Below are 24,444 nucleotides of genomic sequence, written 5' to 3' on the forward strand. Positions count from 1 at the left end.
TTCAGATCTGCCACTAGTAAAGGGTGTGTAGCTCCAAGGAGCTTCCCAGGGGATATTTCAGAGAGAGAAGACAATCCTGTCTTAACAGCCCACCTCTGCCTACAGACAATAGACATGCTAATTGCAGATGAGCTTGAACTGCATCCACTCATCCCAGCAATCTGACAGGCTCTCCATGACAGGCTTATTAACTATTAGTTTAGGTGGTATTAGTTACCCAGAAATAATAGCCCTTCATTTCTTTTTCCTGAACTACCTACTCCTCACATGTAACTAGTTCTGACTGGCTTCCCTCTAACTGTCCTGACTAAAAATGTGATCAGGATTTGTAGTATCAGGAAAACAAAACTGAGAACTCAGTCTTCAGAAAACTATTAACTAGGTGATGGTCAGCTCTTCCCATTCCTTCATTTGAATAGACTTTGACTGCTTTCCTGGCACCACAGGGAGCTATCAAACTCCAGTCTTACGCTATAGTTTTGGAAGAATGCTTGAATTTCATCTGCTGGCATTTGAGAGTAGAAGCCAGGACTTGGTCAAATTTCTACATATATTGATGGCATGATCTTCCTAAAAGTAGCAACTATTGATCTAATATTGTAAAAGGGTGCTAAACAGTAAGGCTGCATAATAGGTAGTACAGTTCTACTGCTCTGTGGGCTCCAGGCTTCCAGCCAGGACAGGCCCTGGTCCAGGGACAGGAAAAATGCAGTATTCACAGCAGGACATTCCCCAACTCTGTGCTGGTTCTTGTCTTCATTCACTCATTCGCGCATTATCTGATATTGCTAGGTTCTAAGCACCTTCTAGAGTACTCAGGGGGACCCAAAGATGATAATAATAGTAATAACCACAACATCGTTTATGTAGGCACTGTTCATCTAAGCACTTTGTGTGTACATCATCCAAGTATCACAGCCACTCGGAGAAACATAATCCTCATAACACCCAACTTGAAAATAAGTTACCCAGCTAGTGCATGTAGAAGCTGGCTGCCAAGTGAGGTCCTGATTTCAGAGTCCTTGCTCTGGAAAAACATGCACCCATTGTTTTCTGTTCAATAGGCCAATTGCAAAGTACACAATGGCACCTTCTGCTTGACAAGCAATTCTAGTTCTAGACCATCACCTGTGGAAATGCACAAAAAGTACACCAAGATTCACATTTAATATGATTAAATGTAATTTTTTTAGTGGGAAGGAAGGAAGGAAAGAAGGGATCCACCTGAGTATCATAATGGTTAGAATAAATAATAATACGTCCCCTATGATGGAATATTATACAGTTTTGAAAAGTCATCCGCTTCATTTGAATGTGAGGACTATTAAAAGCCCTCCACACTGTATTATTAAATGAATGAAACAAAGTACAGAAGAACATTGTATTCAGTACTATTCCAATTGTGCTAATAAAGATAGATATGATCTATATCCTAAGAGATGAGTAAAATGTTATTGAAGTATACCTAAGCCTCTTAGCTTTGGGGAAAAGCACTGTGGATGGGAGGCGAGGTTGAAGGAAAGAGATTTATTTTCTACTTCATTTTTTTCTGTATGGTTTGAATATTAACAGCATGCATGTATTATCCTTCGTTTAAAATTAACGTTTCGATTTAAAATTAACTTATTCTTAAGACCCAGCCACAGTCTGTGCCCCAAGGGGCTCTCTCACAGTCTAGAAGGAGAGATAATAATGAATCTAAGATTCATGACATGCGAGGCTCCTCCCTGTCCCTGACTCTCAGCCTGAGCTGTCACAGGAGAAGCTTCTTGGTTTCCACAACAGCTTCACAATGCAGGAGCACATATTTAAAACTCATGGTCACACCAGCCCCTACCCCTACCTGACCCTCAGTAGCATCTAGCCCTGCCTGTCTGAAATGCACCATCCAACAGCTACAGCCCCTAGACTCCCTATGAGTAGCTACAAGGAAGACACAAAGCCTGTCCTAAAGTCGCTCTTGGTCCAACTACAGCAAGCCTAATCTTCGTTGGTACATAGTTCCAATAAGCTCAGTGGTTTTGCTTCTACCCCTTCATCGAGAATATTAAAAGGGAGATAAATCAGAAGGGGAAAGAGACTTCTAAAGAGCCAAGCAAGCTGATATTAGGAGAGTGAGAGGTGAGCAGCAAGGCCAGCAACAGGAAAACAATATAAGCCAGCCTGAGTGTCCAAACCTCAGGAGTCTGGTGCATGGTGGCAGCACCAGCATTGGCTTACAGACTTCCGGAGACTCTCAGCTGTATTAGGAGGGTCAATAGGACACGATCACAAAGTTAAGCCTGGGTGCTGTCATCAGAGGAGATTGAAAGATGTCTTCCAACATGATTGTGTACATCTTATCAAAAAACTAATATGACAAACCATTGATAAGTGCAAGTAATTGTAATTTTAAAATGGTGCCAATGGCTCACACCTATAATCCTAGCTACTTAAGAGGCAGAGATGTGAGAATTGAGATTTGAAGCCAGTGAGGCTGTGGCTCAAGTAATAGAGTACTAGCCTTGAGGGGAAAAAAAGCTTAGAAACAGCACCCAGGTCCTTAGTTCAAGTCCTAGGACCCAAGTGCACACATATACACACACTGCTACCAAGGCCCAGGTTGGAGCCTCTGTCTTAGAAAGGGACTTAGGCTCATAACAATTCCAAACCAGAGTCATGGCCTATCTGCTTCTAGTCCTGAAGGCCAAAGATAGATGTCATGGAGCCAGGCCTGGAGCTGAGAAACCCAGCTAGATAATGCTGGTATTTGGAATACCAGATCCCACACTCAAACAGTGAGTTCAATATTGGCATCCAACCAACTCCTGAGGCTCCATGTGAGAGGGAGGTTGTGCAGGTGCCTGACTTTCCATAGAAAACCAAGGCCACCCTGCAGAGGTATCTCCCAGGGTGCGTAGCAAATTAATGTGCTTCAGAGAACATGCATTAAATCGAGATTCTGGGCTGGCGCTGCGGGCTGTCAAAGGGCCTTCCCCTTCCAGGGAAGCCAAGTCAGGTACCAGGGCTCCTTTATCTACAGGCTTCTTCTAAGAGAGTGGCTGGGACTCTAGTTTGCAAGCCACTGCCAGTTCTGATCTTAATTTCTCTTGTAAAATGCAGCCAATCACCCTACCTTGCCTCTCATGGGCCATCAGGAGCCCTAGATTGGACTGCAGAAATGGAAGAACTTCACTCATTGCAAACTTGGGTAGAGTGGGTCTTTCCTGAATGAGGAGCACCAGAGGGAAACCAGCATGTGAACCAGACAGGCCTGGGTTCAAGTTGCTACTTACCATCTTGGTGCCCACAGTGGGGGAAACTGAGCCTCAAAGAGGCATAGATTCTACCCAAAGTCTCACAGTGGGTAAAGAGTAAACAATAAAGGAAGTCCTGCTGCTGGCCTGTAGCCTGCCTGAAGAAGGAGGGCCTGAGCGGAAAGGAGGAGCTAGAGAGGGGCTTGGGCTGAGTGGGAATGGGATATGCCAGCATGAGTAGACCTACTGTCTACCTTCATTCAGTGGAAGAGTCCTGAGGGGTGGAGGTGCTTATGACAGACTCTGAGCTTCCTCAAGCTTGGGGAGATGGTGCAGCTCGTTGGAAGGTGGGAAGTCTGGGCCCGGAAGTGAGGATTGAGCTGGGCTAAGCAACAGGCAGACACTCCGTGTTCTGTGAGCTACCTTCATAGTGGCTGGAAAACTTCTGCAGTATCAAAGGACACCCAAGCCAAGCATGGTGCAGCTCACTTTTAGATCCAGCAACTCGGGAGGACCTCAAGCTTCAGGCCAGCCTGGGCAAAGTTAATGAGAATCCATCTCTTAAAATAATATATAAATGAAAGAGCTGCAAGATGTGAGTGGTAGAGTACTTGCCTAGCATGTGAAAGGGTCTGAGTTGTTTCCAGCATGGAAGGTAGGGAGGGAAGGAGCGGAGAGGGAAGGAGGGAGGGGAAGGGAGCAAGCAAACTCAGATGGTAATAGATGCCTGTAGTCCCCACTAGTCGGGAAGTTAAGATAGGAGGATTCCTTAAGTCCACTCATTCAAGACAAGCCAGGGCAACACAGTGAGATCCTGTCTCAAAAAACAGCAAACAACAACAACCACCTATTCCTCTAAAAAAGACTTTATAGTTAGATACAATGAAATGCCGGTCTACAGGAAGTGAAAGACGCCCCAGTAGAGCAAGGCCTTGTTCAGAGATCTGTGCACAGCCAGGCCAGGTCCTAGAACCACCAAGTACCCACTCCAAATTTCCTTTCCCTTGTTTTTCCTTTCCTGCTTCTTCCCAGTCTCATCACAGAACATCCCTCAGGCTTAAGAAATGGATTCTGGTTTTCCTTCGTGGAATCCAGGGTACTACCATTGCTGATGAAGAGAGCTAGACACTGATTGTGTATGCAGTTCTATGAATGGTGCATCTTTTCAGGCCCAAGTCAGCAAGGTTTCTCGAGCCTCCTAGAGCCCACGGGCAGGGCCAGGTAGAGGGACAGGACAGATATGCCACAAGAATCATCTGATCTCTCTCTCTCTCTCTTTTCTACCAGCAATTGATTGCCCCTCCCTTGGCCTCCCTTTTCACTTTGGCAAAGCGGGGTTAGTAGCAATTACTTTACACCCCTGACCCCCATCCCCAGGCTTCCTGGGCTTTGGAAATGGAAGAATGACAGACAGGAAGAAGAGAATGAAAAGGAAGAACACAGAAACTTCTGGTGAATAAAAAATGGAAATATTCAAGTGCACAATATAATCTGGCATTGGCTTCAGTTTTAGATTGGTTTTGGAGCATTTTCTTTTGCCTTCTGTTTCTCCTTCCCCTTTTCTTCCCCTTCTCCTTTCCTTTCCCCTTCCTCTTCCCCTCTCCTTCCTTCCTGTCTTAATAAGGTCTCAGCTGAGTGCTCAGTGGCTCATGCTTGGAATCTTGTAATTCTAGCTACTCAGGAAGCTGAGATCGGAGGCTTGTGGATTCAAAGCCAGCCCAGGCAAGAAAGCCTGTGAGGCTGTTCTCTTTATTTAAGCATCAAAAAAGCCAGAAGTGGAACTCTAGCTCAAGTCATAGAGTGCTAGCTTTGAGTCAAAAAGCTCAGGAACAATGCCCAGGTCCGGAGTTCAAGCCCTAGATTGGCACAAAAAAAAAAAAAAGAAGAGATAAAGAAAGAAAAAAGGATAGGGCCTCACTTTCACTATCTTCCTGCCTCACTGTCCCAAGTGCTGGGATTATAGATGTGTGCTATAGGGCTTGCCTCTCTGCTTGAGTTAAAAAGCCTCACAAGTCAATGCTACCCCTTGCACATAATTTGTATGGCCTTAGGCTGGTTATTTGAGTTTTTCTGGCTTTCAGTTTCCTTACCTCCAAACTGGGGTGGATAGCCACACCGCCTTAGAAAAGAAGCTTCATGCATTCACAACCACAAAAGGATTCTCTTCTCTCAGTCTGACCCCAAACCCTGGGTCCTCAGCAGTCCCCTCCCCTCCCAAGCCCTTTCTGCTCCAGCCATCCCCACCAAAATGAACCTCGCTGGGCAGGACAACTCAGAGAATTAAAACATGCAATCAAACAGCTTCTTGACGGGAAATGCTTTGGAAATTTTCGGCTCCATTTACTTCTCAATCTAATTTTGTCCTCCGATGCACATTATGCGCGAGATGGGATCTCATGTGGTTTGCCCAGCATTCCATACACCAGCAGGAGGCACCCGGCGACTCAATTGCTGCTCCTGTCTCTCCTGACCATGTGAGAGGCATAATGAGAGCACCCGGCAGGCTGGGGGGGGCACCCCTGGGTAAGAGGGTCTGGCCTGGGCACCCTGGAACCTGCTGGTCCCACCTTTCCACCAACAGCCTTGGATCTGGGATGATGGGACATTTATCTGCAGCCAAACCCCAGTCACAACATGGATTCCCGTTACCACCCCCTGCTTGGCCCTGACCTTCTCTAGTTGGACTATGCACTTCTCAGCTCCCCCTGTCCTGGATCAAGCTCAGACCCTCACTCAACCATTGCCTGGAGCTGTATAGCACCAAACCCCACCTCTATCCTAGTCCTAAACAGCTTATTCTCCCTCAACTCACCCTCCAAGCCTTAGCAAATGGTGCTGCAGCACCTGACAGACACCCAGGTAACTCTGCCATTATTACCTCTGGTGGTAGAGCCCTCCTAGTTAGCCTAGGGCCACCCTTTCCCCATCCCACATTCCCTTCTTGGGGCTTTGACAGCTCATACACACACTTCTATGTCCTCGCGCTGTCAGTTTGCATGGGACAGCTGTCTCCTAGAAGACACTAGCTTAACCACTTCCAGCTCAAAGACAGTGTCCTGTTCACCTGTGTTACCTTGTGGTCAGACCCCAGCTGAGGCTAAATACCCATTAGCACAGAGAATGTTTTCCCAGCCCCTCCTCTGGGCTCAGCCTGTGGTAAGTGATAGAAATTTTGTGCCTATAAGAATAGGGAGATTTTTCTTTGTGCACACATGCTGCTTTCCATCCTCCTCATCTCATAGAAGAAAAGCTGCCAACCAATGCCCGGAAGCCACATAGGCTCTATCTAGCCAAGGAGCAATGTCCCCTGGCCACCCTCATGACTCCCAGTGGGTTGGGGCCATTGGGTCCTTGTTTATTTCCTCCCCCTTGCTCTTCCCACAATCCAGGAGCTTACTACAACTCACTCAAGTCCCACAGGATTATGAACTAGACCTTCCTTGAGCTTCAAGGCTCAGCTGTCACAACCCCCATCCCAGAATCTATTGTGATGATCCCCATTTTCATTTGAGTGGTTCTGGTCTATGTACACATACCCCTGGGTTTTAATTTAATGCTGCCTCAAACCCTGGAGCGAGGAATAGACTATAATAGATAAATGATTCAGAGAAGGAAACTCCTAACTGCCAAAGCCGGTGGATAGTCCCCACCACTCATTGTCCTGGATTTCTTTTCCTGTCTCTAATTATTCAAACTTTTTTTGTCCACTGGACATCATTGTACACCTTTCTCCTATTTAGGAAAGTTTATATTTTAAGATTTCAGGCTTCTCAATGAGTCAAGTGGCATATGCCTATAATCCCAGCACATGACAAAATGAAGCAGAAAGATCACAGGTCCCCGTCCAGCTTGGGTTATATAGGAAGACCCTGTCTCTAAAGAGAAGTTCAAGGTCAGCCTGGCTGACACAGTAAAATCTTGTTTCAGAAGAAAATAATCAATTAATTAAGGTGGCAAACGTATCAGAAACATGGTTTCCCAGCCTGCCTTGCAGATAGGCCAGGGCACATTTCTGGGTCCACCAAGAAGACACATTTGTGTGACTCTAATCATAAGCTAGTGACACAAAGAAACAGACCCATGTGGAGTCTATGTGCTAAACAGAGGTGGCATCTAGTGCTCACTGACTGTGGGTTGAAGGCCAGGTATACAGGCCAGTGTGGCAAACTTGTATGGTACAAGGGCAATTCCTGGCAAGGAGGCCTCCAAGTTTGGCTCATGGCTCTCTTAGAGAGCCTGAGAGCCCTAATATTCTTAGATTAATCCATTCTCTGCTTGATGTTTATAGTTAAGATCCAGGACTCTATGATCTGCTTTCTCAGGCTTCATCTCTCTCTAGTTCTTTCCCAGATCCTCTCTTCTCAACCTAGGTCATCTCTACATCTCCATCAAGTGACCCAGATCCATTCACCACTTCTAATCCTGTAACGTCCATATCCATAGCTCCAGCTCTGACCCTTCTTCTACTGCCCTCTAGCAATTTCTACTGGGTATCTTAGGGACCACAAAGACAAAATATCCAACAGCTCCCTTCATCAACAGCTCCCTAACATCTTTGACTCAGCCACTGGCTCCATTCTCCACTCTGTCTTCCAACTTTAACCATGACTTCAGCTTCCCACGTATCCCTCTTTTAAGATTATTTGCAATTCTACCCTTCCACACTTTTCCTCTACCTGAGTCTCCACAGCCTGGGTCCAGACCCTTATCCTTTCTTTCCTGGGATTCTGCAACTTTCTTTATGAGCTCAGATCTTTTTGCTGAGTCTTCTCATCAGTGTGTCCATCTTCTGTTAAGACCTCAAGAGATTTCTTTGAAGATGCAAATGTAAAGGCCTTGGAGGCTCCTCAGCATCTGGAGGCTCTGATCTCAGCCACTGTGACTCCTCTCCTTGACTTCTGTTGTTTCTGCCCCAATGCTTATGCTTTCCTCTAGCCTCTACCTTGCTGTTCTCTCTGCTTGGAAGCTCTTCTCCACTTTTCTCCCAAGCCTGGTTAATCCTCACTCATTTCAGTGATCATTACCTCCTGTAGAAGCTTGCCTAGCCACCTCCCATACAACCCCAGGAAGGTGTGGACAGCCCTCCTTGTGTTCCTGTGATAGGTCACCTGACACTTTCATTGCCATTCTAGCTTTTCAAAATGTTTACTGAGCACTTTTACTGGGCAAGAACCTCACTAAGGAATATACATGCACAATCCCATTTAATCCTCCATACAATTCTAGGCATGACACTGAGCATCCAAAAATTTAGGTGACCTTCCCACTCTCACCCTCAAAACACAACAGGGGTAGGGGAAGTATTGAGAGTTAGAACCCACCCTAAATTCCTGATGTTGATGTTCCATGGCTCACCCTTGAAAATTCCTACAGCATGTACCTGGTTTGGCATCACCACAGCCAAGCTACTTTGTCCTGCAAAGCCTCAGTTTCCCCTTCTATAAAATGAAGATCAAGTCTTCCCTTGATTCCTCCCAAGAATCTGAAAGTTACAGATGTGAAATCACTTGGTGAGCCCTGAAAGGTGGTGTATGAGTAGGAAGGTATTAGCAGACTTGTAAGGAGCTGTCCCAGTGAGCAATTTCTTTGCTCACCAGACATGCAAAGCCCTTCTATTCCCTCCTTCTTTTAGAGTGAGGTGAGGGGCAGGCTCCCATTTCCTCTTGGAGGTGGGAGGCTGGGATATTTAAAGTCACCATCTATCTATTCCCATCCCCCTTCCCTAAACACAATTGTGACAGTCAAGCAAAGAAAGGAAAGGGGGGGGGGAATCCATAAATGCTGGGCAAAGCAGAGGCCAGTGGAATTCTCCAGCTTCTGACCACCAGTTAGTGACGTCAGGATTTATAACTGTATTAAATGGGGTGACAGGCAGCCTTGATATATCAGTTCCCCTTCTTCCCAAATCACAGACAATAAAAGCTTTGGCAGTGAAAGTCATTCATCATCATAAAGACCTGAGACATCCCAGTCATCAATTTCACTCACATCCTTAATACACTGGAGAGAGTGTAGGAGTTGAGCACCTCAAGGGGGGGGAGGAGGGAAAAACACGAAGGGAGATTGAACAGGAATAATTACAAAGGTCAAAGAAGGGATTCACCCAGGAGGTGCTGTGAGAAGGGCTGCACCCTGCTGGATATATAACCAGGCCACACAGAAACTAGACGTTCAATGGACTAGTCCTTGGACAGGCTCAGGGAACCTGAGGTAAAAGCAGCCAAAATGGAACTGCAATAGAAGAGCTGGGCATGCTGGGAGCTATATTCAGGACTCAACAGCTTAGGTTGAGTACTTGGATACCCTCTATTACCTACATTACTACAAGGAGATTCTGAAGTAATGAAACCATAGGCATCTTTTCATAGCCTATCCCCATATTGGAACAGCAGACTATCTATGCCTACTGTGGTCCTCTTTTGAGCAGTTCTCAAAGACTGACACTAACTGGTGGTAAATGATAGCAAAATACTTTCAGTCTACCCGGCTAATGTTGTTCCTAGAGCCCTAAGTGCTTCCTCTACAACCCCTATCACACCCCGAACCGTCTGTTTCCCCCACTACCACCACAGATCCAGACACCTTGATCCTACATGGAGGACAGAGATCCAGGAAAGAACGACACAATGTTCAAGGTTCCAAGTGATGATGTCAGCTCTCCTTCCTGGGCCACCTCTTCCTGTCATCTTTGCCAAGGCACCCACAGGGCTGTCCATCCCTCAGCAGCAAGCAAATGCTTGGTCTCTTCTATCCTATTGGATGGAAATAGCAGGAAGCCTCTTAGGCATGGGGGGGGAAATCTGGAGGCTTCCACTGGCTATTCCTGAAAAGAACCAGACTTAGGACATATGACCTTCCCCTAGGTATGCCCAGAAAATGGGTTAAAGGAAAGTGATAACAATTAATTTTTTCTTGATTTTTTTCTTCCCTGAAAATAAAACAACAGAAGAAAGCTTGGATGTAGGTGGGGAGTAGATTGTGGTGCCAGACTCTCCACACTGGACAACAAGCAGCCCGCAGGGTCAGGGTGTACTGGGAGCCCTAGGATTCTCCAGGTGACCTAATCTAGACTGGAACATGATGCAATGACAGAGTCTACGTTTCCCAAACAAGACAGAGCATATTCTGCCTGCTGTGTCTGCCCATCTACGGAGTATAGCCTGGTGGAGTCTGGCCAGGCTTTATGTTCCCTGTAGCAGGGGAAAGGTAACTGGCAAAGGCACCTGTTTGGGAGAGTGAACCAGCACAAGGCCCTTCAAGCAGATATCACCCAAGATGAAGACAAGCCAGGTCAGACCTGGTGTTCATATGCGGCCCTAGATCCACCCACTGGTGTTGGATGTGCTCTGTTTCTCAGGGCCCAACCAGAGCAGGATCTGCCACACTTAGCCCTCCTCTGTCAGATTTCCTGCCTGCTAGTAGGGGCAGGCTCAGTGGTTCAGCAAGTGGCCTTGGATTCTGATTGCCCAAATGAGAATCCTGCTTTTACTACTTATAAGCTGTACAATGATGTTGAACAAGTATCTATTCTTTTCTGTGCCTCAGTCACTGTACAGTAAAATGGAGAATATGTTTCTCAGGTTGTTGTGCAGATTAGACAAGTCACTAGCAAGTGCTTAGAAGCTATGCCCAGTAGGATGCAAGTATTATTTGTTGCTCCTACTGATGATTTTTGTGTTTTGGGGCCCATGCTAGGTGCCAACACTACCCTGAGGTGTGTCACTTGAGCATATCCTGGGCCATGGACAACAGAGATTGGCACAAAAGAGATCAGTGACCTGGAAAGACAGACACTTCCCTTGACAGACTTTCTCCAACAGGGAGCAGATACCCTAAGGACTCAGGGTGAAATCATCCTCACTAAACATTTATAGAGATAAATGAGAGAGTGCCTCCTTCCCCCTCTCCCCCACCCCTCCCCAGGATTTGAACATTATGGTAGGGAAGAGGCTTCAGATAGTAGAAGCTAATGCGTTTGGGTAGAAATAATAATTACGATAATATCATGAAATCAAATGTGCCTTTTTGCTCGCCATAGATATGTATGTGAATGTGTGAATCATATCAATAACCTTGACAATGACCTAGAAGGGTGGAGTGTAGAGCAATTAGTAACAACCAATCAGAATAGTTTATCCATCCATCCAATATTTCTTCAGTTCTTACTATATTCCAAGCTCTACACTAGGCCAGCTGGAGGAGGCAAAGACGTAATCTCATGTGTAAGCAGGATGGAAAGATACAAAGACTTATAAATCAAGGCACAATGAGATAACTGGCATCGTGGAGGTCTGATTCAGGGCAGAGGTGAAGGAGTATCACTTCTGACTGAAGTAATTCGGGAAGGCTTCCAGGAGGAGGTAGCATCTGGGGTCTGTTATCAGTAGACACACACTGAGAAGGCACACTGAGATAGGTAGCCTGCATAATCCTAGGTCCTTCTGCAGGCCAAGCCCTGGACCAGCTCATGTTCACTTCCTTCTAAGTGGCTGGCTCTCCGTGAACTCCCATGAAAGGGTACTGTTCGTTATGATTTGGGGTGATACTTGCACACCCTTTTCCTCAGGTGTGTTTCACCACAGTTCTGTGAGAGGTTCAGAGAGGATGAGGCTCTCTCAGCATTCCTGGGAGTTGTGGCAGAGTCAAGGTAAAGATCCATAGTCCTGACATTAAGTCAATCTAATGCTCTTTCTTTCAGAGAAGTATCCTAAGTAAGCAGAGAACCTAAAAGAAGCAACAGCTTGGAGTTAGCGCTAAGCATGACTGGGTTGGAAGAGGGTTAAAAAAGATAGACCTGGATTTGAGGATTCTGCTGAGCAGCTTCACAGATGGGGCAGACAGATGGTAGTGGACAGTCAAGCATAGGAATGAGGAGAGGAGAGGAAAAGGGAGGGGAGAGGAAGAGAGAGAAGAGGAGGGAAAGTTCAAGTCTGGAAAGGCAAAGGTTAAGTTAGGTGTGAAGGAAAGAGCACTGGAATAGGAGTCAAGAGATGGGGGCTCCAGATCTATGCCACTTTGGGAGTTGTCAGGCCTCGGTGTCCCTAGTCTGTTCAATGAGAGTTGCATAAAATGATAGTTAAGTGTGCATCCAGCACCAGTATTCGAAAGTCTCTTGTCTCTGGGTACCTGGAGAGGCTACAACACATCATTAGAGGAGCCAGGGTGAGAATCAACAGGTGCTGGTAGAAATAGTGGGAAGCAGGTGTCTCTCCCTCACTGGTAGTGACTCCCAGTAGACTAAGGGACACAGAGTGCTCAAGAAGACTTACATCAGGCCCTAGGGAGTGTGGTATGCAAAATGACACCCCCTCCAAGATGTCTACAATCTAATCTCCAGAACCTGTAAATACGTTATCCTACATGGAAAAATACTCTTGATTAAATTCTTAGGGGATATGTATGTGTGTGTGTGTGTGTGTGTGTGTTGGTACTGGGCTTGAACACAGGCCCTTATACTATTGCTTAGCTTTTTTCCTCAAGGCTGATGCCATAACACTTGAGCCACAGCTCTACTTCCAGCTCTTTAGTAGTTAATTAGAAATAAGAATCTTAGGGACTTTTCTGTCCTAGCTGGTTTTGAACTGTGATCCTCAGAGCTCAGCCTCCTGAGTGGCTAGATTTATAGGTGTGCGCCATTGGAGCCTGGCTAAATTAAATCTTTAGAGAGGTAAGGTCATCTCAGATAACCAGAGTAGGCCCAGTATAAGGACCTTTATGGGATGGAAAATGGAGAGTCACCAAGAGAAGATATGACAATAGAAACAAGGCAAGGGCAAAATACTGCTCTGCTGGCTTTGATGGATGGGAAAGGGGACTGCAAGGACAGGCATCTGGAAGCTAGAAAAGGCAAGGAAATAGATTCTCGCCTAGAGCCTCCAGAAGGAACACAAGTGCTCCTACAACACCTTGATTTTGGACCTTCTGATCTCCAGAACTGTAAGATAATAAAATTGTGTTAGCCACTGAGATTGTGGTAATTTGTTACAGCAACAACTAGAAACTATGACATAAGGTGAATGGAGTGTCCAGAATAGGGAGCCAGCAAGCCTATTCTACTGGGGGAAGATCCCACCCCTAGTAGCTCTTCTGCTATCTCCTTGCTCCTGAGTTCCACACCTTCAGAACAAAACTTACTTAATTCACATAACAGGATCTTATCCCCCTTTTACAGACGAGGAAATTGTGGCTCACATCAAACAGCTGAGACACAAAGGCTGCCCATTCCTAAGTGTTAGAGCTAGGACTCTAAGCCAGAATCCATACTAGAAGCTACACAATGTGATTAGCTTCGGCAGACTCAGATGGCAGCCCAACTACGCTTTAGAAAAAACACAAGAGAGCTTTGTTGGGATCCTTGTGATGACACTGAGCTCATTACTAACAGAAGTAGGAGAATAGAAGGAGAAAAGCCCCCCTTCTACCTGGGTGCCTTCAGGCACTTTCTTTACCTGATAGTTGGACAAAAATAATACCTATGTTTCAAAAAGTAAAAGTTTAAATGATCCAACACATATATTCAATAAGTGTTTGCTTTCATTATTACCTCTGGAGACAGCCTATTAAGCTTTTGGAGTGAGCTCAGGTGGATAAGAAATACTTCTTGGTGTAGAACTAAAGTAGGGTTCCCTATGGCTTCTTCCTGGTCCCCTCAACAGTCTTATCTCCTATCCCCACTGCCCTGAGCATAGAGGAGGAAGCAGCCAGAACCCAAGACTCTGCCATCTCTAAGCCAGCAGCTCTGAACCTCTGAGGATGACACGCTTTCCTGCTCTCTCCTCTCCTGTCCTCTGCAGCTCCGTGGATCAGATACTGAGAGGGATTCATCCTTCAGCCCTGGGGATATGGGCTGAGTCCAATGTATGGCTAGAGAAAAATCCACAGTGTTTCATTCACATCATTAGCGGGGACAGAAGTTCTTTACTGATAGGTTAGGGTACCCATACAAATATAAAGTAAATTTTTTAAAAAATATACTGTATATAGAGTGTAAACCCATTTGTGGGAGATAAATGACATGTTTAACCTGGTGTGTGCTTCTTAAGCATAGAAACCATTATCAAAAGATATATGCCTATCTGCCAACTCTGTCTACACCTGCAGATAAATTAGAAATGGAAGAGATATGGTCACAGCTCACTCTACATATTTCTTAACTAGAATGGACTTGTATTACTTTTTGGTTAAAAAAGAAAATTGCATTTTTATTAGTTATGCAAAGGCAAGGGGTGCTTGTTGTGACATTTTCACGCATATTCTGTATTCTAATCAATTTCCCCTTTTCCATCTCTCTCCCCTATCCTCTAAAAGGAATTACATTTAATGAAGGGGGATGGTGAGAGATTAAGTCAGATTTCAAAACTGAGTGCATGGCTCCCCTGAGCAGCTTAGACAGTGCCTCCTCTATAAAACCTTTCCCCACCTTACAATCATAGAAAAGCCTCACCATGCACTGGTGGCTCATGCCGGTAATCCTAGCTTTGCAAGAGGCCGAGATCTAAGGATCATGTGACAAAGCTAGCCAGGGCAGAAAAGTCCATGAGACTCTTAACTCCAATTAACCACCAAGAAAGCTAGCAATGGTGCTGTGGCTCAAGGACTAGAGCAGTAGCCTTGAGTAAAAAGGCTCAAGGACAGCGTCCAAGCCCTGAGTTCAAGCCCTAAGACTGGTGTGCAAAGTTGGGGGGCTGGGAAGGAAAGGAGATAAGATTCCCTCCTCCACACCCCAGGGTAGTAACTGTTTCTTTTAGGGCTTTGTTTTGTTTTACCTTGTACAGGTCCATGTTCACCTCCCCTTAGGACTCAGAACATTCAGAACAGACTCTGCAATCCTCAGGACCTGACCTAAGCTAACACAAAGGAAAAATTCAGTTTTGATGGAGAGATGAAGGAAGGAAGGAAGGAAGGAAGGAGGGAGGGAGGGAAGGTATATAAATTACCTAGGCACTATTGTTTGATGCCTTTGATTCTCTAGACAATGAGAAGGCATTGGAAATCTCTGACCAGTAGAACTAGCTAATGAAATTGCTATTTTAGGAAGATGGATCGCATCTGGGTGGGCTGGGAAGCTGGAAGCCCAGAGACCTGCTGAAGTCTATTTGGAAAGGTCGGCTTCCAAGCTGCCTGCAAGTGCAAAAATCTATGAGGGCATTACCAGGGCCATCCAGCTTTGTTTATTTTTATCCTATGAAATAGAAGGTCAGAAACAAGTAGAGCACTTTCTATGGAAATTATTTTTTTTAATTGACACTGCACTTTACACAAATATTAATTCATTTATTCAACAAATCGTTCTTGGGAACACAGCTAGCCTGAAAGCAAATCATAGTTTTCTTCCATGTGCATTTTAATTATGGAGATGCTTGAATTTCATTTGGGCTTTAAAATGATCAGACTTCTGGCACCACTGAATCCCAGAGTATCCTTGCAAACACTTAAGATTCCAAAAATCCAGCTTTCTAGGAATCTCAGAATCTATCATTGTGAGTCTCTTTAGCATTAAAAAACAAAGGCTTTAAATCCCAATGGAATTTTCCATGCTTTGTGCTGGAATGTGAACAGCCCTGTATCTCAGGGGGCAGTTCTGGTCTTAGACATCAGGTTATCTCACATCAGTCCAGTCATGTCTTAGCCTGGGTAGTGGTACCCTGAACACAGCAAAGCTATTGCAAAGGGTCCTGGTATCTAATTTGGACAGGGTGATGTCACTCCACTGGAAGAAAGGGCTGTTTTGTTGCACATCCTGAGAACCTTGTACATGGTGCTCCAGCCCCTCCCCATCCCTCATGCACACCACATGATTTACACACCCAGCTGATCCTAGGGCAGGAAATAGCTTGAGCACTGGCCAGCAGTCAGGGACAGAAAAACTTAGCTGGAGATACATGACAGCCTTTTCTGCTTTGAATGCTGGGGACAATTGTTGGGCAAGACTTAAAGAAAACAGGAAAAATGGGGAATAGTGTTAGCACAGGATCAGAAACTCAGATACCCACAGGTGCCAGCAAGCTAGGGAGGCCACAGGGCTGACATGTCTTAAAGGGGCAGCTCCTGTCCCCAGGGTGGCAACAGGAGGCTGCTGACCTGTGGGGACAGTCCTCCAAGTCCTCAAGAGAGGCATTTTAACTTTGTATCAAATCCCCTGATTTTTTTAAATAAAAATATTTTTATTTTAATGACTGGTTGCACATGGAACTCTTTTTGTTCTTTCTTTTTTTAAATACTTTTTTATTGTAAAAATAGTGTAGAAAGGGGTTACAGTTACATGAGTAAGGTAATGAGTACATTTCCTATCAAGCATTGCTACCTCTTCTTTTGTTTTTCCCCTACCATCCCTTCCCTCCCACCGCCTGCAACTCCTCCCTCCCTCCCCGCCCCCACAAGTTGTAAAGTTCATTTTCAACATAGTGTCTTGTACATCTCATTGTTACAATGGGTCAACTTGTATCCCTATTTAAACATTTTGTTTTTTCCCTCCCCCCCCCCAAATTAGAAAAATTATATACAAGATGCAGGGCACCAGAATCAATACAGTGAAAACAGGGGTTATACCATGGGGGAGGAACAAACCAAAGAAACAAAAAAAAAAATCACATAGTACATTATAAGTACATTAAAAACAATAGCAAGCAAGAAAAAAAAAAACACTTGTGTCCCTATCTTGGTGTTCATTTCGCTTACTATCACCTTATATGGTCCTATGTACATATCTTTTGACCTTTTCTGCTTGTCCTAGACATACACTAGTTATTGCAAATAAGAGAAACCATGGGAGCTATGTTTCTTTGGGCCTGGCTTACTTCACTTCATATAATTTTTTCTAAGTCTTTCCATTTCCTAACAAATGGGGCAATGTCATTCTTTCTGATGGAGGCCTACATAGAATTCCATTGTATAAATATACCACATTTTCTTGATCCATTAATCTATTGAGGGGCATCTGGGTTGGTTCCATATCTTAGCTATGGTAAAAAAAAAATGCTGTGGTAGCTTTAGTATGGCCTTGTATATGATCATTTGGGTAAATGCCCAAAAGTGGAATTGCTGGGTCATAGGGGAGTTCTATGTGAAGTCTTTTCAGGAACCTCCATACTGCTTTCCAGAATGGTTGAACAAGTTTACATTCCCACCAACAATGAAGTAAGGTTCCCTTTTGACCACATCCCCTTCAGCATCTGTTGTTATTAGAATTCTTGATTATAGCCATTCTAACTGGGGTGAGGTGGAATCTCAATGTTGTTTTGATTTGCATTTCTTTTATGGCTAGAGAAGTTGAGCATTTCTTCAGGTGTCTATTGGCTATTCTTATTTCCTATTCAGAGAAGTTTCTCTTTAAGTCTTTAGCCCACTTATTATCAGGCAGTTGTTTCTTTGAGGATTTGTTGTTGGGGGATTTAATTTTTTGAGTTCTAAGTTTATTTTAGATATGAGGCCCTTGTCCATTGTATGGCTAGTAAAGATCTTCTCCCAATCCGTGGGCTTTCTATTGATCTTGCTAGCTATGTCCTTTGCCATGCAGAAACTCTGCAGTTTCATGCAATCCCATTTGTCCAACCTTTCTTTTATTTGTTGTGTTTCTAGGTCTCTATTTAGAAAATTTCGGCCTGTGCCAAGGAGCCTTAGAGTTTCTCCTATTCCTTCCTGTAATATTTTCAGGGTATCTGCTTTGCCTTCGAGGTCTTTGATTCATTTGGAGTTGATTCTGGTGCAACTTCCCTGATTTTAAAGGTACTTCAAATTTTCTTTCTGGAAGTTGATAAACTGACAAAGTTCACAAATTTTAAAATGTAAATGATATTCAATTAAAAAGCACTCTTTTTCCCTCCTCATGCCTAAACATGATTGTTAAGATCCTAAGGATCTTCTCAGAGTTTCCTTAACTTACAGAAATAGAAATATGTATTGGCATGGTTTGGATATGTTTTACACAAAAGGTAGCCTGTGGTAAATATCATCATTTCTGCTTTTTCTTTTTTATGAACGATGTATTGTAAAGACCCTTCCCCATCGTAACTTAAAGACTGTCCTCTTTCTACAACTGCATCTGGTACATCCATTGTACAGATGAACTAATCCTTAACAAGTCTGATGTTAAAATGATAAAGCTATTTTTTTTTTGCAAAACTGGGATTTGAACTCAATGCCTCAGGCTTGCTGGGTTTACATAATACCTCTGGGCCACATCTCCATCCCTGTTTCTTACTGGTTATTTTTAGGATAAGTCACTTGCTTCCCACCTGAGCTACCATCTGTCTACTTTTAATGTTCTCGTCATTGCTGAAATCACAGATATGCACCACCACATCCAGCTTCCCTCCATGGAGATAGAGTCTTACAGACTTTTCCCGCACAGGCTGGCCTGGTACCATGATCCTCCCAATCAGCCTCCTACATAGCTTGAAGTGACAGGCATGTGCCACTCTGTGCCCTGCTATGGGCTGAGGTCTTTCTAACTTTTCTGCCTGACCTCAAACTCTGGTTCTCTCATTCTTAGCCTCCATATAGTTATTTATCAGCATGAACCACTGGTATCCAGATATGTCTTTTTGTAATATTCAAAAAATCAATATACAGACCATACAGTCTTTGAGTTGTACCTGTACATGCCAGACTGAGGGTCTTATTGGGCAGTGCTTATGTCTATGAGATCACAGCATGGTTGCCAGCATTGCCTATGGAAACCTCAGCTTCCCATCTGTGAATCGAAAGGAAATCCTTTTACTGATAAGAGCTTCTTGTAAGCTCTTTGCCCTTGAAATTCAGCAGAGATGTCCAAGCCTTGATAGGGAACTAACCCCTGCTGGGTCAAAAAGCAAGCTTCCTATCTCTTATAGTTTCCACTATTAGACCCTGCCCCCAGGGTCTAATTTACATATAGGCTGAACCCAATGGGCACAGAGAGAATAATAGTCTCACCTTTAGACATCTTCATTCATTCATCCATACATTTACTAGGCATCATCTGAGATATCATCCACTGAAAATTCCTTTCCACCAAATCATCCCAAAACTTCTTCAGATCTCTAATTGAATCGCATCGCCTTTCTAAAAAGGTCTTACTTCATCTACTACCACATCAGTATACCACCACCTCTCAGCCCCAGCCTCTCATGATTCTTTCCCTCTGTTTATTTTCTTCAGAGCACATGCATTACGAAACACATTGCATGTTCATTGTGTTTACTGTAGTTTGCCTTGCTCTCCCCAGCAGGAGAGCCCAGTGAGGGCAGGTGCTATCTCCCAGCATCTCTATCTAGCCCCAGAATAAGAGTCCAATAAACAGTAACTGCTGAAATTACCCTCCCTCTCCAATGCACACAGCAACTCAGTAGTCCAGAGCCTTCCTCGGGAAGCACATGGCTGAGCATGCAGTCCTGGCTAGCATGCTGCATTTCAGCTTTTACTGCAATTTTTCACACCCCTTGGCAGCCCAGGTACACAGGCATTTCTCATATTCTTCCTTTCATTATTCATTATGACTTCAGTGGGAGAGAAGAGGTATTTAGTTGTGTCTGATGAGCCTCAAAAAAGGCTCATAAAAACTGGGTCAAAGGAGGTGTTCCCCATGGAAAGATGAACAATCGGCTGTTCAAAGCTGCCTGGCGCCTGGCCAGAGGAAACATGAGGAGGGGGCAGAGTACATCTGAGTGTGAAGCCTCATCAGGAAATCCCCCAGGGTCATTCAGCAGAGAAGGTTCCCTATCACATAGCCAGAGGTGCTTCCCCAGTGCTAGAGATTCTGAGTCTGGGAATCTTGGGTTTACAGACCCAAAGCAATACCATGTACAGTCTGAATGTTTCTGAAAAATCCTGACACAAAGCAGATATATCACTGCTCCTATACTGGACATGGGTACCCCAAACATGTGGGGGGAAAAGTCACCTGTAGCACTCATATATCTGCTCTGCCCCTTGGCCAGATGTCCTGATGTCTCCACCCAGAATCTTCCTGTGGTGTTCTATAGGGTCAGGAGCCTTTAGGAATCCCTGAGAGAGTATATCCCCCGCCCACACACAGGATTGACATGGGGAACATTTCTCTATGACTTATGCCCTCCGGACACAGGCAAAGGTAGGGATCCTTCATACATTAGCCTAGAAAAGTATCCATAATTCCCATGTGCTCAGAGAAAGCCTTAGACCCCGAGGCCTGGGTCACCCACCAGCCTAGTGCTTCCTAACCCTGTTGGACCCAGGGAGGCCTTGTTCAGTCTCCCCCTGCCATTCCATTCTTCTGATCACAGATAGAGTCCCCAAGGGAAGAGGCTAGCAAGGTCACACAGACTGATCCTGCTCCTTTGTTCTCCCAAGCAAAATGTTGGGTGGGTACATCTGGAGACAAGACTGCCAGCTCTCTGGCCAGTGGGGAGGCAGGCAAAAGTCGGGAGCCTGGCACCCTTCCCGTGGTCCTCTCTGGCAGGTAGGCACAGTAGCTGCCCCATCAGCGGGCCTGTGGCTCAAGGGCACACCTGCAGGTAATTAGTCCCAATCAGGAGAGGCCCAAACTGCTGACAGTGCAGGAACCAGCTGACCATGTCACCAGTTCACAAATGGTGAGTAGTTTCTGAACCATGGGCCTGCTAGTAGAGCAGGGGTTTAGCTTAATATTTAATGCTGCATATAAACGGTGGAGAGCAATCGACTTGTTCTCTAATGAGATCTTCCTTGGGTAGCCTGGAGTGTTAAAGCAGAGATGGAGCAGCCTGGGAAGGGGTACTCTTCAGCCCCCAGTAGAGCCCAGGGGCTTATAGTTCAACTGAGCACCTACAGGAACCTTGGGGTAGGAAGTGAACACAGGTGAGTTGGAAGACTGACTTCCTCTGAAGATTTCAGAACTTTGTCAGCACAGCCACTAACGTATGTAGAGTGACATGCAGCCCACCAATAGCCCTCCAAGGATTTCCTTCAAGGTGTTCTAACAGGTCTCAGTGGAGCCAATAGCGTCCCCTAGAGGACATTGTGAAATTCTGTGAGGCTCTTAGATACTGGAGGGGCATGAATTGCTGGCTTGCATGGAATGAATCATACAATGAATCATCTTCTTCCATCCTGCACTATTGTCATGTCCTGAAAAGCATTTATGAAGCTGGAAAATCTGTTTGCAATTATTTGAATCTAGAACTGAATTTCATTTACATATAAATGTGAACTTGCAAATTCCATGGTCTCATATACTCTGAATTTTCTAGGGATGCAACTACTATATAAATTGAGCAAACCTCATGCTTCGTTTTATTTGGAACTCTACTAAGAATTCCTCCTGTCGGCAAAATGTGCCACTATGAGAAGGTGTAATTCCTTGGTCCACAATCCTGCATAAGGGTATGCTCAAGGTGACTGCGTTCACCATGCTTTGGTTCATAGGCAAATAGGCAAAGCCCTAAACTGTTTTGTCTTGTAGTTTAGACAGAGTATGCACATATCAATACATATTGCTTGATTATAAGCAATCTTGCTTTTTTATTTCTCCTTTATCTCATTATCAGTGCATTGTTTAAATTCTATTTAAAATCAGATGTGAAGGCTATATTGTTTAAGTGTTTAATGTCAGGAGAGTAAAGGGGACCTGTAAATATTTACTATCCCAAAGGAATTCTGGGGGGGATCAGGTGGAGACCCTGCCTCCTCTCCCAAGCATAGAACCTCAATGCCTCAAAAAGCAGAAGGAAAGTTCCAAGTCCTCCCACCGAATCTTCATGTGTAAGCATCTGCTATATAGTACATGTGTCTGTGTGTTAACTCAATAATAGTTCCTTTAATAATTATTTGTATTGTATCATATTTAAAATTTCCCCACATTATAATATTGCATTCTACTTTTTATTTTTAATTGTTATTATAAAAGTGATGTGCAGAGGGATTGCAGTTACACAAGTTAGGTAATGAGTGTATTTCTATCTGGACAATGTCTCCCCTTCCCTTGCTCTCTCTGTTTTCCCCTTCCATCCCCACTCACAAGTTGTATAGTTCATTTTCAACATTGTGTCTAGTGAGTACCATTCCTGCATTTGTTCACTCTTTGTTCCTCTATATAATATTTTTAACAAATTGGTTATACTTACATTCTTCTAAACTTGCTTTTTACTTAAATGTTTATCTTAAACATTAATTCAAGTCAATACTTTTTTGAAGGCTGCATAGTATTTCATTATGTAAAAGAGCCATATTTTATTTAGATAGCTTCTATTGATGTTGTTTGCCAATATAAATAATTATATAATTATTATGCACACAGACATCATTATGCACATATGTGAACATATCTGCAATATAAATTTAAATTTTTCATAGGCATTTTCAAGTTTCCCTCCAAAAAAATGGAAGCAATTTAAACTCTTGTAACAGCACATGAATATACCTGTTTTTCATTCTCCTCCCAACATTTACCTTTATCTTTGATAAGCTAATGAACTGTGTCTTATGAGGCTTTTTTTACTTATTGCTTTAAAATTCTGAACCAGTGTGTATTTTTTATATAAAATTGGGGCATCTACATTTTCTCTAATTCATATCTTTGCTTGTTTTGTCTACTGGTCTTTTAATTATTCTTTCTTAAAAGTTCTTTATATATTAAAGAAATTAACTCTATCCATGTTCCACTTGACCACAACCTCCAGCCCCTTTTTCTATAGATATTTTCATTTACCATCTTGCATTTATGCTCAGGCCAATGTGAACCTTGAGCCTCTTGTTTACCCTTTTCTGCATAACTGGGATGATAGGAGAATGCTATCATGCCCACATTTTTATTGGCTGATGAGACTTACAAACTTTTTACTCTAGTTGGCCTTGCAATCTTCCCAATATCTACCTATTAAGTAGCTGTTATGAGCATGTGTGAACCACCATCCCTGGTTTGAGCTCAAAAAACTAAAGCTCTATGTGGGCCCAATTAGACCTATCCATGGGATAGATTAACCTTTTGGACAGGTATCCATCTGCTTCTTCCTTCAACTGTCAGAAAGGTGGTCAACACTAATTGGGTTATTAACCATCGAATAACCATGTGAACAAATGTATGTAAAATCTTCTTGAGACCTGCCTTAACAAGGTTTCTCAGGAATCTTGATTTCAGCCCCAAGCCCTCCTTCTGAAGGGAAGTCTACTCCAGAATTTCATTTAGTCATTACAAGGAGCCTAAGAGACCAGGAGGCCAGAGACTAGGGGAAACATTGAGGCCCTAAGCTGTGTCCAAAAGAGGATCACAAGGGGGTGAAAGATAGGATGAGCCACCAGATTATCCTCATGGCAGAGTGGCCCTGGTATTGGCTGGCCATACCACTGCTCCCTGGAAAGATACTGCTCACAGTGCATTGTCTACCAGCCCACAGGGTCATCCTGCCACCTTAGACTGGACCCAATGGCCCTGACCCACATGTGTCCCACGGCCACTCTCTGTGTGTGATACTGAAAGGTTAGATGCCCTCCTGGAGCTGGCAGCTGAGTCCGTCCTATAGACACAGTGCCCAATGCTGATGAGCCGGAGTGCCAAGAGTCTCTCAGTCACAACAGGCCACAGAGAAGACTCCGAGAGAAGTAATGACAGCACATTTATTAGGTGCTTACTGTGTCCTAGAAAAGTCCAAGCACCTTGTACATGTGAACCTGTCTATTCTCACACCAGCCTTAGATGATGTTCCCATCATAAAGATCAGAAAAACCACAGCCTGGAATTCTTATCTGACTAATCAAGATAACAGCTAGTAAACCCAGTTTCAATCCCAGCATGCTCAGAGCCTACAATGAGAAGGGGAACCCAGGGTCTGGAGCATAACAGACAAGTGCTCTGCCACTGAGCTATGACCTCAGCCTAAGGGACACACTTTCCACTGACAGTAATGACTGAGGCCATCTTCAGGCCTTCTAGAAAGGCAGCTGTTTGGCATCTTCACAAGCACCTTCTGGCCTAAGCCTTCAGCCCTTATTGACTCAACCTCTGCCTGGAAATTTGAAATGCTGATGACAACCTACCAGGAGTCCCACTCCTCCCTGAAGCTGGCACCAACCAGGGAGAAATCCCAGACCTCTGACCACTTGGCTCCATTCACAGCGGCCCCACTGACAGGAGGTTCCCTGTCATTGATCCTGGCCTACAGTCTATTGAGCATTTATTCTCCAGCTTGATTGCAGCAATGCACAGTTGTGTCTTATTACAGCCACAACCCATGGGTCCAGCAGTTGTTGTCTGACCTGTTCCAGGACCTTATAACCT

General features: G+C 44.3%; 1 protein-coding gene across 4 annotated transcripts in view; it reads right to left on the minus strand.

Moving 5' to 3' along the window:
• The window catches only part of Pax5 (paired box 5), a 173,769-nt gene that overhangs the window by 47,615 nt on the left and 101,710 nt on the right, over window positions 1–24,444 (minus strand). The window lies entirely within an intron of this gene.

The sequence above is a fragment of the Dipodomys ordii genome, unplaced genomic scaffold (assembly GCF_000151885.1).
Source record: "Dipodomys ordii isolate 6190 unplaced genomic scaffold, Dord_2.0 Scaffold95, whole genome shotgun sequence".
In the NCBI taxonomy this organism is placed as follows: domain Eukaryota; kingdom Metazoa; phylum Chordata; class Mammalia; order Rodentia; family Heteromyidae; genus Dipodomys; species Dipodomys ordii.